The sequence below is a fragment of the Ambystoma mexicanum genome, chromosome 4p (assembly GCF_040938575.1).
Source record: "Ambystoma mexicanum isolate Mex_15411 chromosome 4p, UKY_AmexF1_1, whole genome shotgun sequence".
NCBI lineage: Eukaryota > Metazoa > Chordata > Amphibia > Caudata > Ambystomatidae > Ambystoma > Ambystoma mexicanum.
The window spans coordinates 844,066,305-844,075,929 of record NC_090927.1 but is presented as its reverse complement, the minus strand read 5'-3'; the positions used below and the strand labels follow the sequence as shown (position 1 = coordinate 844,075,929).

General features: G+C 46.9%; 22 non-coding genes and 9 pseudogenes across 22 annotated transcripts; all 31 read left to right on the top strand.

Annotated features, from left to right (window-relative positions):
- The first annotated feature begins 32 nt into the window (after window positions 1-32).
- LOC138463085 (5S ribosomal RNA) lies at window positions 33-151 on the top strand. The gene has a single exon (XR_011265672.1). It is a non-coding gene; the product is annotated as a 5S ribosomal RNA (ribosomal RNA).
- Window positions 152-257: 106 nt separating this feature from the next.
- On the top strand, window positions 258-376 carry LOC138462105 (5S ribosomal RNA). Its single transcript, XR_011264709.1, has one exon. It is a non-coding gene; the product is annotated as a 5S ribosomal RNA (ribosomal RNA).
- Window positions 377-482: 106 nt separating this feature from the next.
- Window positions 483-591, top strand: LOC138459532 (5S ribosomal RNA; annotated as a pseudogene).
- Window positions 592-1,054: 463 nt separating this feature from the next.
- On the top strand, window positions 1,055-1,173 carry LOC138463625 (5S ribosomal RNA). The gene has a single exon (XR_011266212.1). It is a non-coding gene; the product is annotated as a 5S ribosomal RNA (ribosomal RNA).
- A 106-nt stretch (window positions 1,174-1,279) lies between these two features.
- Window positions 1,280-1,398, top strand: LOC138454315 (5S ribosomal RNA). The gene has a single exon (XR_011260997.1). It is a non-coding gene; the product is annotated as a 5S ribosomal RNA (ribosomal RNA).
- A 106-nt stretch (window positions 1,399-1,504) lies between these two features.
- Window positions 1,505-1,623, top strand: LOC138455190 (5S ribosomal RNA). Its single transcript, XR_011261831.1, has one exon. It is a non-coding gene; the product is annotated as a 5S ribosomal RNA (ribosomal RNA).
- Window positions 1,624-1,729: 106 nt separating this feature from the next.
- On the top strand, window positions 1,730-1,848 carry LOC138460091 (5S ribosomal RNA). Its single transcript, XR_011262860.1, has one exon. It is a non-coding gene; the product is annotated as a 5S ribosomal RNA (ribosomal RNA).
- A 106-nt stretch (window positions 1,849-1,954) lies between these two features.
- LOC138456974 (5S ribosomal RNA) lies at window positions 1,955-2,063 on the top strand (annotated as a pseudogene).
- Window positions 2,064-2,526: 463 nt separating this feature from the next.
- Window positions 2,527-2,645, top strand: LOC138463406 (5S ribosomal RNA). Its single transcript, XR_011265993.1, has one exon. It is a non-coding gene; the product is annotated as a 5S ribosomal RNA (ribosomal RNA).
- Window positions 2,646-2,751: 106 nt separating this feature from the next.
- Window positions 2,752-2,870, top strand: LOC138453923 (5S ribosomal RNA). Its single transcript, XR_011260623.1, has one exon. It is a non-coding gene; the product is annotated as a 5S ribosomal RNA (ribosomal RNA).
- A 106-nt stretch (window positions 2,871-2,976) lies between these two features.
- LOC138459586 (5S ribosomal RNA) lies at window positions 2,977-3,085 on the top strand (annotated as a pseudogene).
- Window positions 3,086-3,191: 106 nt separating this feature from the next.
- LOC138459358 (5S ribosomal RNA) lies at window positions 3,192-3,300 on the top strand (annotated as a pseudogene).
- A 463-nt stretch (window positions 3,301-3,763) lies between these two features.
- LOC138462628 (5S ribosomal RNA) lies at window positions 3,764-3,882 on the top strand. Its single transcript, XR_011265222.1, has one exon. It is a non-coding gene; the product is annotated as a 5S ribosomal RNA (ribosomal RNA).
- Window positions 3,883-3,988: 106 nt separating this feature from the next.
- On the top strand, window positions 3,989-4,107 carry LOC138462775 (5S ribosomal RNA). The gene has a single exon (XR_011265365.1). It is a non-coding gene; the product is annotated as a 5S ribosomal RNA (ribosomal RNA).
- Window positions 4,108-4,213: 106 nt separating this feature from the next.
- On the top strand, window positions 4,214-4,322 carry LOC138457468 (5S ribosomal RNA; annotated as a pseudogene).
- Window positions 4,323-4,775: 453 nt separating this feature from the next.
- LOC138461397 (5S ribosomal RNA) lies at window positions 4,776-4,894 on the top strand. The gene has a single exon (XR_011264013.1). It is a non-coding gene; the product is annotated as a 5S ribosomal RNA (ribosomal RNA).
- A 106-nt stretch (window positions 4,895-5,000) lies between these two features.
- Window positions 5,001-5,119, top strand: LOC138462761 (5S ribosomal RNA). The gene has a single exon (XR_011265353.1). It is a non-coding gene; the product is annotated as a 5S ribosomal RNA (ribosomal RNA).
- A 106-nt stretch (window positions 5,120-5,225) lies between these two features.
- On the top strand, window positions 5,226-5,334 carry LOC138456973 (5S ribosomal RNA; annotated as a pseudogene).
- A 463-nt stretch (window positions 5,335-5,797) lies between these two features.
- Window positions 5,798-5,916, top strand: LOC138458131 (5S ribosomal RNA). The gene has a single exon (XR_011262361.1). It is a non-coding gene; the product is annotated as a 5S ribosomal RNA (ribosomal RNA).
- A 106-nt stretch (window positions 5,917-6,022) lies between these two features.
- LOC138463084 (5S ribosomal RNA) lies at window positions 6,023-6,141 on the top strand. Its single transcript, XR_011265670.1, has one exon. It is a non-coding gene; the product is annotated as a 5S ribosomal RNA (ribosomal RNA).
- Window positions 6,142-6,247: 106 nt separating this feature from the next.
- Window positions 6,248-6,366, top strand: LOC138461820 (5S ribosomal RNA). Its single transcript, XR_011264427.1, has one exon. It is a non-coding gene; the product is annotated as a 5S ribosomal RNA (ribosomal RNA).
- A 106-nt stretch (window positions 6,367-6,472) lies between these two features.
- On the top strand, window positions 6,473-6,581 carry LOC138459531 (5S ribosomal RNA; annotated as a pseudogene).
- A 463-nt stretch (window positions 6,582-7,044) lies between these two features.
- Window positions 7,045-7,163, top strand: LOC138463624 (5S ribosomal RNA). Its single transcript, XR_011266210.1, has one exon. It is a non-coding gene; the product is annotated as a 5S ribosomal RNA (ribosomal RNA).
- A 106-nt stretch (window positions 7,164-7,269) lies between these two features.
- LOC138465165 (5S ribosomal RNA) lies at window positions 7,270-7,388 on the top strand. Its single transcript, XR_011267740.1, has one exon. It is a non-coding gene; the product is annotated as a 5S ribosomal RNA (ribosomal RNA).
- Window positions 7,389-7,494: 106 nt separating this feature from the next.
- LOC138455189 (5S ribosomal RNA) lies at window positions 7,495-7,613 on the top strand. Its single transcript, XR_011261830.1, has one exon. It is a non-coding gene; the product is annotated as a 5S ribosomal RNA (ribosomal RNA).
- Window positions 7,614-7,719: 106 nt separating this feature from the next.
- Window positions 7,720-7,838, top strand: LOC138460078 (5S ribosomal RNA). Its single transcript, XR_011262847.1, has one exon. It is a non-coding gene; the product is annotated as a 5S ribosomal RNA (ribosomal RNA).
- A 106-nt stretch (window positions 7,839-7,944) lies between these two features.
- On the top strand, window positions 7,945-8,053 carry LOC138456971 (5S ribosomal RNA; annotated as a pseudogene).
- A 463-nt stretch (window positions 8,054-8,516) lies between these two features.
- On the top strand, window positions 8,517-8,635 carry LOC138461396 (5S ribosomal RNA). The gene has a single exon (XR_011264011.1). It is a non-coding gene; the product is annotated as a 5S ribosomal RNA (ribosomal RNA).
- A 106-nt stretch (window positions 8,636-8,741) lies between these two features.
- Window positions 8,742-8,860, top strand: LOC138464876 (5S ribosomal RNA). Its single transcript, XR_011267453.1, has one exon. It is a non-coding gene; the product is annotated as a 5S ribosomal RNA (ribosomal RNA).
- A 106-nt stretch (window positions 8,861-8,966) lies between these two features.
- On the top strand, window positions 8,967-9,085 carry LOC138461093 (5S ribosomal RNA). The gene has a single exon (XR_011263732.1). It is a non-coding gene; the product is annotated as a 5S ribosomal RNA (ribosomal RNA).
- Window positions 9,086-9,191: 106 nt separating this feature from the next.
- Window positions 9,192-9,300, top strand: LOC138458641 (5S ribosomal RNA; annotated as a pseudogene).
- Window positions 9,301-9,625: the final 325 nt, after the last annotated feature.

Sequence of the window (9,625 nt, the reverse complement as noted above, 5' to 3'; positions counted from 1 at the left end):
TGCTTAAAAGTACAAAACTCACTAGGCCCAGAGCCTACGGCCACACCACACTGAATGCGCCTGATCTCGTCTGATCTCAGAAGCTAAGCAATGTCGGGCCTAGTTAGTACCTGGATGGGAGACCGCCTGGGAATACCAGGTGCTGTAGGCTTTTTTGTACTCCAAGTTCAGGAAGTGAGCCATTTCTCAATTGCCTTTCAAAACTGCAAGGTCTAGCCGACTAGATGCTTAAAAGTACAAAACTCACAAGGCCCAGAGCCTACGGCCACACCACACTGAATGCGCCCGATCTCGTCTGATCTCGGAAGCTAAGCAGTGTCGGGCCTCGTTAGTACCTGGATGGGAGACCGCCTGGGAATACCAGGTGCTGTAGGCTTTTTTGTGCTCCAAGTTCAGGAAGTGAGCCATTTCACAATTCCCTTTCAAAACTGCAAGGTCTAGCCGACTAGATGCTTAAAAGTACAAAACTCACTAGGCCCAGAGCCTACGGCCACACCACACTGAATGCGCCCGATCTCGGAAGCTGAGCAGGGTCAGGCCTAGTTAGTACCTGGATGGGAGACTGCCTGGGAATACCAGGTGCTGTAGGCTTTTTTGTGCTCCATGATTAGTAATTGCGCAACTTCTCAATTATTTTTCAAATTTGGTATGTTTCCAAAATAATTGTATCCCGTTTTATAGCGGAAATGTTGGACAACATCATGAGGGCTGGAGCTACCTTTTTACATAGAATTAGCATACAGGTAGTGTGTTCATGGGTAATAAATCGACTTTCACATGTAATGCAGTACAGAGAATATTGAGTCCTTCAAGAGGCATGAAAGAAACCCATTATTGTGTTGATTGTTCTCTCCACCTCCCTGCAACAGACACAGGATGGATGAATTAAAGTTATCCTACCAGACATAGGAGTCCTGAATGGGCCCACCAGTCTTATATATCTCGCCTGATCGAGCCTGATCGAGCGATGAGCGTGGTATCATGTTGCAAGTGGCTGCATGGCTTAGCTTACTAAATGCAAATGCATAAGAGTAATATTCTTAGCATTCCTAGAGCCTACGGCCACACCACACTGAATGCACCCGATCTCGTCTGATCTTGGAAGTTAAGCAGTGTCAGGCCTAGTTAGTACCTGGATGGGAGACCGCCTGGGAATACCAGGTGCTGTAGGCTTTTTTGTGCTCCAAGTTCAGGAAGTGAGCCCTTTCTCAATTGCCTTTTAAAACTGCAAGGTCTAGCCGACTAGATGCTTAAAAGTACAAAACTCACAAGGCCCAGAGCCTACGGCCACACCACACTGAATGCGCCTGATCTCGTCTGATCTCGAAAGCTAAGCAGTGTCGGGCCTCGTTAGTACCTGGATGGGAGACCGCCTGGGAATACCAGGTGCTGTAGGCTTTTTTGTGCTCCAAGTTCAGGAAGTGAGCCATTTCTCAATTGCCTTTCAAAACTGCAAGGTCTAGCTGACTAGATGCTTAAAAGTACAAAACTCACAAGGTCCAGAGCCTGCGGCCACACCACACTGAATGCGCCCCATCTCGTCTGATCTCGGAAGCTAAGCAGTGTCGGGCCTCGTTAGTACCTGGATGGGAGACCGCCTGGGAATACCAGGTGCTGTAGGCTTTTTTGTGCTCCAAGTTCAGGAAGTGAGCCATTTCTCAATTGCCTTTCAAAACTGCAAGGTCTAGCTGACTAGATGCTTAAAAGTACAAAACTCACTAGGCCCAGAGCCTACGGCCACACCACACTGATTGCGCCCGATCTCGTCTGATCTCGGAAGCTAAGCAGTGTCGGGCCTAGTTAGTACCTGGATGGGAGACCACCTGGGAATACCAGGTGCTGTAGGCTTTTTTGTACTCCAAGTTCAGGAAGTGAGCCATTTCACAATTGCCTTTCAAAACTGCAAGGTCTAGCCGACTAGATGCTTAAAAGTACAAAACTCACTAGGCCCAGAGCCTACGGCCACACCACACTGAATGCGCCCGATCTCGGAAGCTAAGCAGGGTCGGGCCTAGTTAGTACCTGGATGGGAGACTGCCTGGGAATACCAGGTGCTGTAGGCTTTTTTGTGCTCCATGATTAGTAATTGCGCAAATTCTCAATTATTTTTCAAATTTGGTATGTTTCCAAAATAATTGTATCCCGTTTTATAGCGGAAATGTTGGACAACATCATGAGGGCTGGAGCTACCTTTTTACATAGAATTAGCATACAGGTAGTGTGTTCATGGGTAATAAATCGACTTTCACATGTAATGCAGTACAGAGAATATTGAGTCCTTCAAGAGGCATGAAAGAAACCCATTATTGTGTTGATTGTTCTCTCCACCTCCCTGCAACAGACACAGGATGGATGAATTAAAGTTATCCTACCAGACATAGGAGTCCTGAATGGGCCCACCAGTCTTATATATCTCGCCTGATCGAGCCTGATCGAGCGATGAGCGTGGTATCATGTTGCAAGTGGCTGCATGGCTTAGCTTACTAAATGCAAATGCATAAGAGTAATATTCTTAGCATTCCTAGAGCCTACGGCCACACCACACTGAATGCACCCGATCTCGTCTGATCTCGGAAGTTAAGCAGTGTCAGGCCTAGTTAGTACCTGGATGGGAGACTGCCTGGGAATACCAGGTGCTGTAGGCTTTTTTGTGCTCCAAGTTCAGGAAGTGAGCCCTTTCTCAATTGCCTTTTAAAACTGCAAGGTCTAGCCGACTAGATGCTTAAAAGTACAAAACTCACAAGGCCCAGAGCCTACGGCCACACCACACTGAATGTGCCTGATCTCGTCTGATCTCGGAAGCTAAGCAGTGTCGGGCCTCGTTAGTACCTGGATGGGAGACCGCCTGGGAATACCAGGTGCTGTAGGCTTTTTTGTACTCCAAGTTCAGGAAGTGAGCCATTTCACAATTGCCTTTCAAAACTGCAAGGTCTAGCCGACTAGATGCTTAAAAGTACAAAACTCACTAGGCCCAGAGCCTACGGCCACACCACACTGAATGCGCCCAATCTCGGAAGCTAAGCAGGGTCAGGCCTAGTTAGTACCTGGATGGGAGACTGCCTGGGAATACCAGGTGCTGTAGGCTTTTTTGTGCTCCAAGTTCAGGAAGTGAGCCATTTCACAATTCCCTTTCAAAACTGCAAGGTCTAGCCGACTAGATGCTTAAAAGTACAAAACTCACTAGGCCCAGAGCCTACGGCCACACCACACTGAATGTGCCTGATCTCGGAAGCTAAGCAGGGTCGGGCCTAGTTAGTACGTGGATGGGAGACTGCCTGGGAATACCAGGTGCTGTAGGCTTTTTTGTGCTCCATGATTAGTAATTGCACAACTTCTCAATTATTTTTCAAATTTGGTATGTTTCCAAAATAATTGTATCCCGTTTTATAGCGGAAATGTTGGACAACATCATGAGGGCTGGAGCTACCTTTTTACATAGAATTAGCATACAGGTAGTGTGTTCATGGGTAATAAATCGACTTTCACATGTAATGCAGTACAGAGAATATTGAGTCCTTCAAGAGGCATGAAAGAAACCCATTATTGTGTTGATTGTTCTCTCCACCTCCCTGCAACAGACACAGGATGGATGAATTAAAGTTATCCTACCAGACATAGGAGTCCTGAATGGGCCCACCAGTCTTATATATCTCGCCTGATCGAGCCTGATCGAGCGATGAGCGTGGTATCATGTTGCAAGTGGCTGCATGGCTTAGCTTACTAAATGCAAATGCATAAGAGTAATATTCTTAGCATTCCTAGAGCCTATGGCCACACCACACTGAATGCACCCGATCTCGTCTGATCTCGGAAGTTAAGCAGTGTCAGGCCTAGTTAGTACCTGGATGGGAGACCGCCTGGGAATACCAGGTGCTGTAGGCTTTTTTGTGCTCCAAGTTCAGGAAGTGAGCCCTTTCTCAATTGCCTTTTAAAACTGCAAGGTCTAGCCGACTAGATGCTTAAAAGTACAAAACTCACTAGGCCCAGAGCCTACGGCCACACCACACTGAATGCGCCTGATCTCGTCTGATCTCAGAAGCTAAGCAGTGTCGGGCCTAGTTAGTACCTGGATGGGAGACCACCTGGGAATACCAGGTGCTGTAGGCTTTTTTGTGCTCCAAGTTCAGGAAGTGAGCCATTTCACAATTGCCTTTCAAAACTGCAAGGTCTAGCCGACTAGATGCTTAAAAGTACAAAACTCACTAGTCCCAGAGCCTACAGCCACACCACACTGAATGCGCCCGATCTCGGAAGCTAAGCAGGGTCGGGCCTAGTTAGTACCTGGATGGGAGACTGCCTGGGAATACCAGGTGCTGTAGGCTTTTTTGTGCTCCATGATTAGTAATTGCGCAACTTCTCAATTATTTTTCAAATTTGGTATGTTTCCAAAATAATTGTATCCCGTTTTATAGCGGAAATGTTGGACAACATCATGAGGGCTGGAGCTACCTTTTTACATAGAATTAGCATACAGGTAGTGTGTTCATGGGTAATAAATCGACTTTCACATGTAATGCAGTACAGAGAATATTGAGTCCTTCAAGAGGCATGAAAGAAAACCATTACTGTGTTGATTGTTCTCTCCACCTCCCTGCAACAGACACAGGATGGATGAATTAAAGTTATCCTACCAGACATAGGAGTCCTGAATGGGCCCACCAGTCTTATATATCTCGCCTGATCGAGCGATGAGCGTGGTATCATGTTGCAAGTGGCTGCATGGCTTAGCTTACTAAATGCAAATGCATAAGAGTAATATTCTTAGCATTCCTAGAGCCTACGGCCACACCACACTGAATGCACCCGATCTCGTCTGATCTCGGAAGTTAAGCAGTGTCAGGCCTAGTTAGTACCTGGATGGGAGACCGCCTGGGAATACCAGGTGCTGTAGGCTTTTTTGTGCTCCAAGTTCAGGAAGTGAGCCCTTTCTCAATTGCCTTTTAAAACTGCAAGGTCTAGCCGACTAGATGCTTAAAAGTACAAAACTCACTAGGCCCAGAGCCTACGGCCACACCACACTGAATGCGCCTGATCTCGTCTGATCTCAGAAGCTAAGCAGTGTCGGGCCTAGTTAGTACCTGGATGGGAGACCACCTGGGAATACCAGGTGCTGTAGGCTTTTTTGTGCTCCAAGTTCAGGAAGTGAGCCATTTCACAATTGCCTTTCAAAACTGCAAGGTCTAGCCGACTAGATGCTTAAAAGTACAAAACTCACTAGTCCCAGAGCCTACGGCCACACCACACTGAATGCGCCCGATCTCGGAAGCTAAGCAGGGTCGGGCCTAGTTAGTACCTGGATGGGAGACTGCCTGGGAATACCAGGTGCTGTAGGCTTTTTTGTGCTCCATGATTAGTAATTGCGCAACTTCTCAATTATTTTTCAAATTTGGTATGTTTCCAAAATAATTGTATCCCGTTTTATAGCGGAAATGTTGGACAACATCATGAGGGCTGGAGCTACCTTTTTACATAGAATTAGCATACAGGTAGTGTGTTCATGGGTAATAAATCGACTTTCACATGTAATGCAGTACAGAGAATATTGAGTCCTTCAAGAGGCATGAAAGAAAACCATTACTGTGTTGATTGTTCTCTCCACCTCCCTGCAACAGACACAGGATGGATGAATTAAAGTTATCCTACCAGACATAGGAGTCCAGAATGGGCCCACCAGTCTTATATATCTCGCCTGATCGAGCCTGATCGAGCGATGAGCGTGGTATCATGTTGCAAGTGGCTGCATGGCTTAGCTTACTAAATGCAAATGCATAAGAGTAATATTCTTAGCATTCCTAGAGCCTACGGCCACACCACACTGAATGCACCCGATCTCGTCTGATCTCGGAAGTTAAGCAGTGTTAGGCCTAGTTAGTACCTGGATGGGAGACCGCCTGGGAATACCAGGTGCTGTAGGCTTTTTTGTGCTCCAAGTTCAGGAAGTGAGCCCTTTCTCAATTGCCTTTCAAAACTGCAAGGTCTAGCCGACTAGATGCTTAAAAGTACAAAACTCACGAGGCCCAGAGCCTACGGCCACACCACACTGAATGCGCCTGATCTCGTCTGATCTCAGAAGCTAAGCAATGTCGGGCCTAGTTAGTACCTGGATGGGAGACCGCCTGGGAATACCAGGTGCTGTAGGCTTTTTTGTACTCCAAGTTCAGGAAGTGAGCCATTTCTCAATTGCCTTTCAAAACTGCAAGGTCTAGCCGACTAGATGCTTAAAAGTACAAAACTCACAAGGCCCAGAGCCTACGGCCACACCACACTGAATGCGCCCGATCTCGTCTGATCTCGGAAGCTAAGCAGTGTCGGGCCTCGTTAGTACCTGGATGGGAGACCACCTGGGAATACCAGGTGCTGTAGGCTTTTTTGTGCTCCAAGTTCAGGAAGTGAGCCATTTCACAATTCCCTTTCAAAACTGCAAGGTCTAGCCGACTAGATGCTTAAAAGTACAAAACTCACTAGGCCCAGAGCCTACGGCCACACCACACTGAATGCGCCCGATCTCGGAAGCTGAGCAGGGTCAGGCCTAGTTAGTACCTGGATGGGAGACTGCCTGGGAATACCAGGTGCTGTAGGCTTTTTTGTGCTCCATGATTAGTAATTGCGCAACTTCTCAATTATTTTTCAAATTTGGTATGTTTCCAAAATAATTGTATCCCGTTTTATAGCGGAAATGTTGGACAACATCATGAGGGCTGGAGCTACCTTTTTACATAGAATTAGCATACAGGTAGTGTGTTCATGGGTAATAAATCGACTTTCACATGTAATGCAGTACAGAGAATATTGAGTCCTTCAAGAGGCATGAAAGAAACCCATTATTGTGTTGATTGTTCTCTCCACCTCCCTGCAACAGACACAGGATGGATGAATTAAAGTTATCCTACCAGACATAGGAGTCCTGAATGGGCCCACCAGTCTTATATATCTCGCCTGATCGAGCCTGATCGAGCGATGAGCGTGGTATCATGTTGCAAGTGGCTGCATGGCTTAGCTTACTAAATGCAAATGCATAAGAGTAATATTCTTAGCATTCCTAGAGCCTACGGCCACACCACACTGAATGCACCCGATCTCGTCTGATCTTGGAAGTTAAGCAGTGTCAGGCCTAGTTAGTACCTGGATGGGAGACCGCCTGGGAATACCAGGTGCTGTAGGCTTTTTTGTGCTCCAAGTTCAGGAAGTGAGCCCTTTCTCAATTGCCTTTTAAAACTGCAAGGTCTAGCCGACTAGATGCTTAAAAGTACAAAACTCACAAGGCCCAGAGCCTACGGCCACACCACACTGAATGCGCCTGATCTCTTCTGATCTCGGAAGCTAAGCAGTGTCGGGCCTCGTTAGTACCTGGATGGGAGACCGCCTGGGAATACCAGGTGCTGTAGGCTTTTTTGTGCTCCAAGTTCAGGAAGTGAGCCATTTCTCAATTGCCTTTCAAAACTGCAAGGTCTAGCTGACTAGATGCTTAAAAGTACAAAACTCACAAGGTCCAGAGCCTGCGGCCACACCACACTGAATGCGCCCCATCTCGTCTGATCTCGGAAGCTAAGCAGTGTCGGGCCTCGTTAGTACCTGGATGGGAGACCGCCTGGGAATACCAGGTGCTGTAGGCTTTTTTGTGCTCCAAGTTCAGGAAGTGAGCCATTTCTCAATTGCCTTTCAAAACTGCAAGGTCTAGCTGACTAGATGCTTAAAAGTACAAAACTCACTAGGCCCAGAGCCTACGGCCACACCACACTGATTGCGCCCGATCTCGTCTGATCTCGGAAGCTAAGCAGTGTCGGGCCTAGTTAGTACCTGGATGGGAGACCACCTGGGAATACCAGGTGCTGTAGGCTTTTTTGTACTCCAAGTTCAGGAAGTGAGCCATTTCACAATTGCCTTTCAAAACTGCAAGGTCTAGCCGACTAGATGCTTAAAAGTACAAAACTCACTAGGCCCAGAGCCTACGGCCACACCACACTGAATGCGCCCGATCTCGGAAGCTAAGCAGGGTCGGGCCTAGTTAGTACCTGGATGGGAGACTGCCTGGGAATACCAGGTGCTGTAGGCTTTTTTGTGCTCCATGATTAGTAATTGCGCAAATTCTCAATTATTTTTCAAATTTGGTATGTTTCCAAAATAATTGTATCCCGTTTTATAGCGGAAATGTTGGACAACATCATGAGGGCTGGAGCTACCTTTTTACATAGAATTAGCATACAGGTAGTGTGTTCATGGGTAATAAATCGACTTTCACATGTAATGCAGTACAGAGAATATTGAGTCCTTCAAGAGGCATGAAAGAAACCCATTATTGTGTTGATTGTTCTCTCCACCTCCCTGCAACAGACACAGGATGGATGAATTAAAGTTATCCTACCAGACATAGGAGTCCTGAATGGGCCCACCAGTCTTATATATCTCGCCTGATCGAGCCTGATCGAGCGATGAGCGTGGTATCATGTTGCAAGTGGCTGCATGGCTTAGCTTACTAAATGCAAATGCATAAGAGTAATATTCTTAGCATTCCTAGAGCCTACGGCCACACCACACTGAATGCACCCGATCTCGTCTGATCTCGGAAGTTAAGCAGTGTCAGGCCTAGTTAGTACCTGGATGGGAGACCGCCTGGGAATACCAGGTGCTGTAGGCTTTTTTGTGCTCCAAGTTCAGGAAGTGAGCCCTTTCTCAATTGCCTTTTAAAACTGCAAGGTCTAGCCGACTAGATGCTTAAAAGTACAAAACTCACTAGGCCCAGAGCCTAAGGCCACACCACACTGAATGCGCCTGATCTCGTCTGATCTCAGAAGCTAAGCAGTGTCGGGCCTAGTTAGTACCTGGATGGGAGACCGCCTGGGAATACCAGGTGCTGTAGGCTTTTTTGTACTCCAAGTTCAGGAAGTGAGCCATTTCTCAATTGCCTTTCAAAACTGCAAGGTCTAGCCGACTAGATGCTTAAAAGTACAAAACTCACAAGGCCCAGAGCCTACGGCCACACCACACTGAATGCGCCCGATCTCGTCTGATCTCGGAAGCTAAGCAGTGTCGGGCCTTGTTAGTACCTGGATGGGAGACCGCCTGGGAATACCAGGTGCTGTAGGCTTTTTTGTGCTCCAAGTTCAGGAAGTGAGCCATTTCACAATTGCCTTTCAAAACTGCAAGGTCTAGCCGACTAGATGCTTAAAAGTACAAAACTCACAAGGCCCAGAGCCTACGGCCACACCACACTGAATGCGTCTGATCTCGGAAGCTAAGCAGTGTAGGGCCTCGTTAGTACCTGGATGGGAGACTGCCTGGGAATACCAGGTGCTGTAGGCTTTTTTGTGCTCCATGATTAGTAATTGCGCAACTTCTCAATTATTTTTCAAATTTGGTATGTTTCCAAAATAATTGTATCCCGTTTTATAGCGGAAATGTTGGACAACATCATGAGGGCTGGAGCTACCTTTTTACATAGAATTAGCATACAGGTAGTGTGTTCATGGGTAATAAATCGACTTTCACATGTAATGCAGTACAGAGAATATTGAGTCCTTCAAGAGGCATGAAAGAAAACCATTATTGTGTTGATTGTTCTCTCCACCTCCCTGCAACAGACACAGGATGGATGAATTAAAGTTATCCTACCAGACATAGGAGTCCT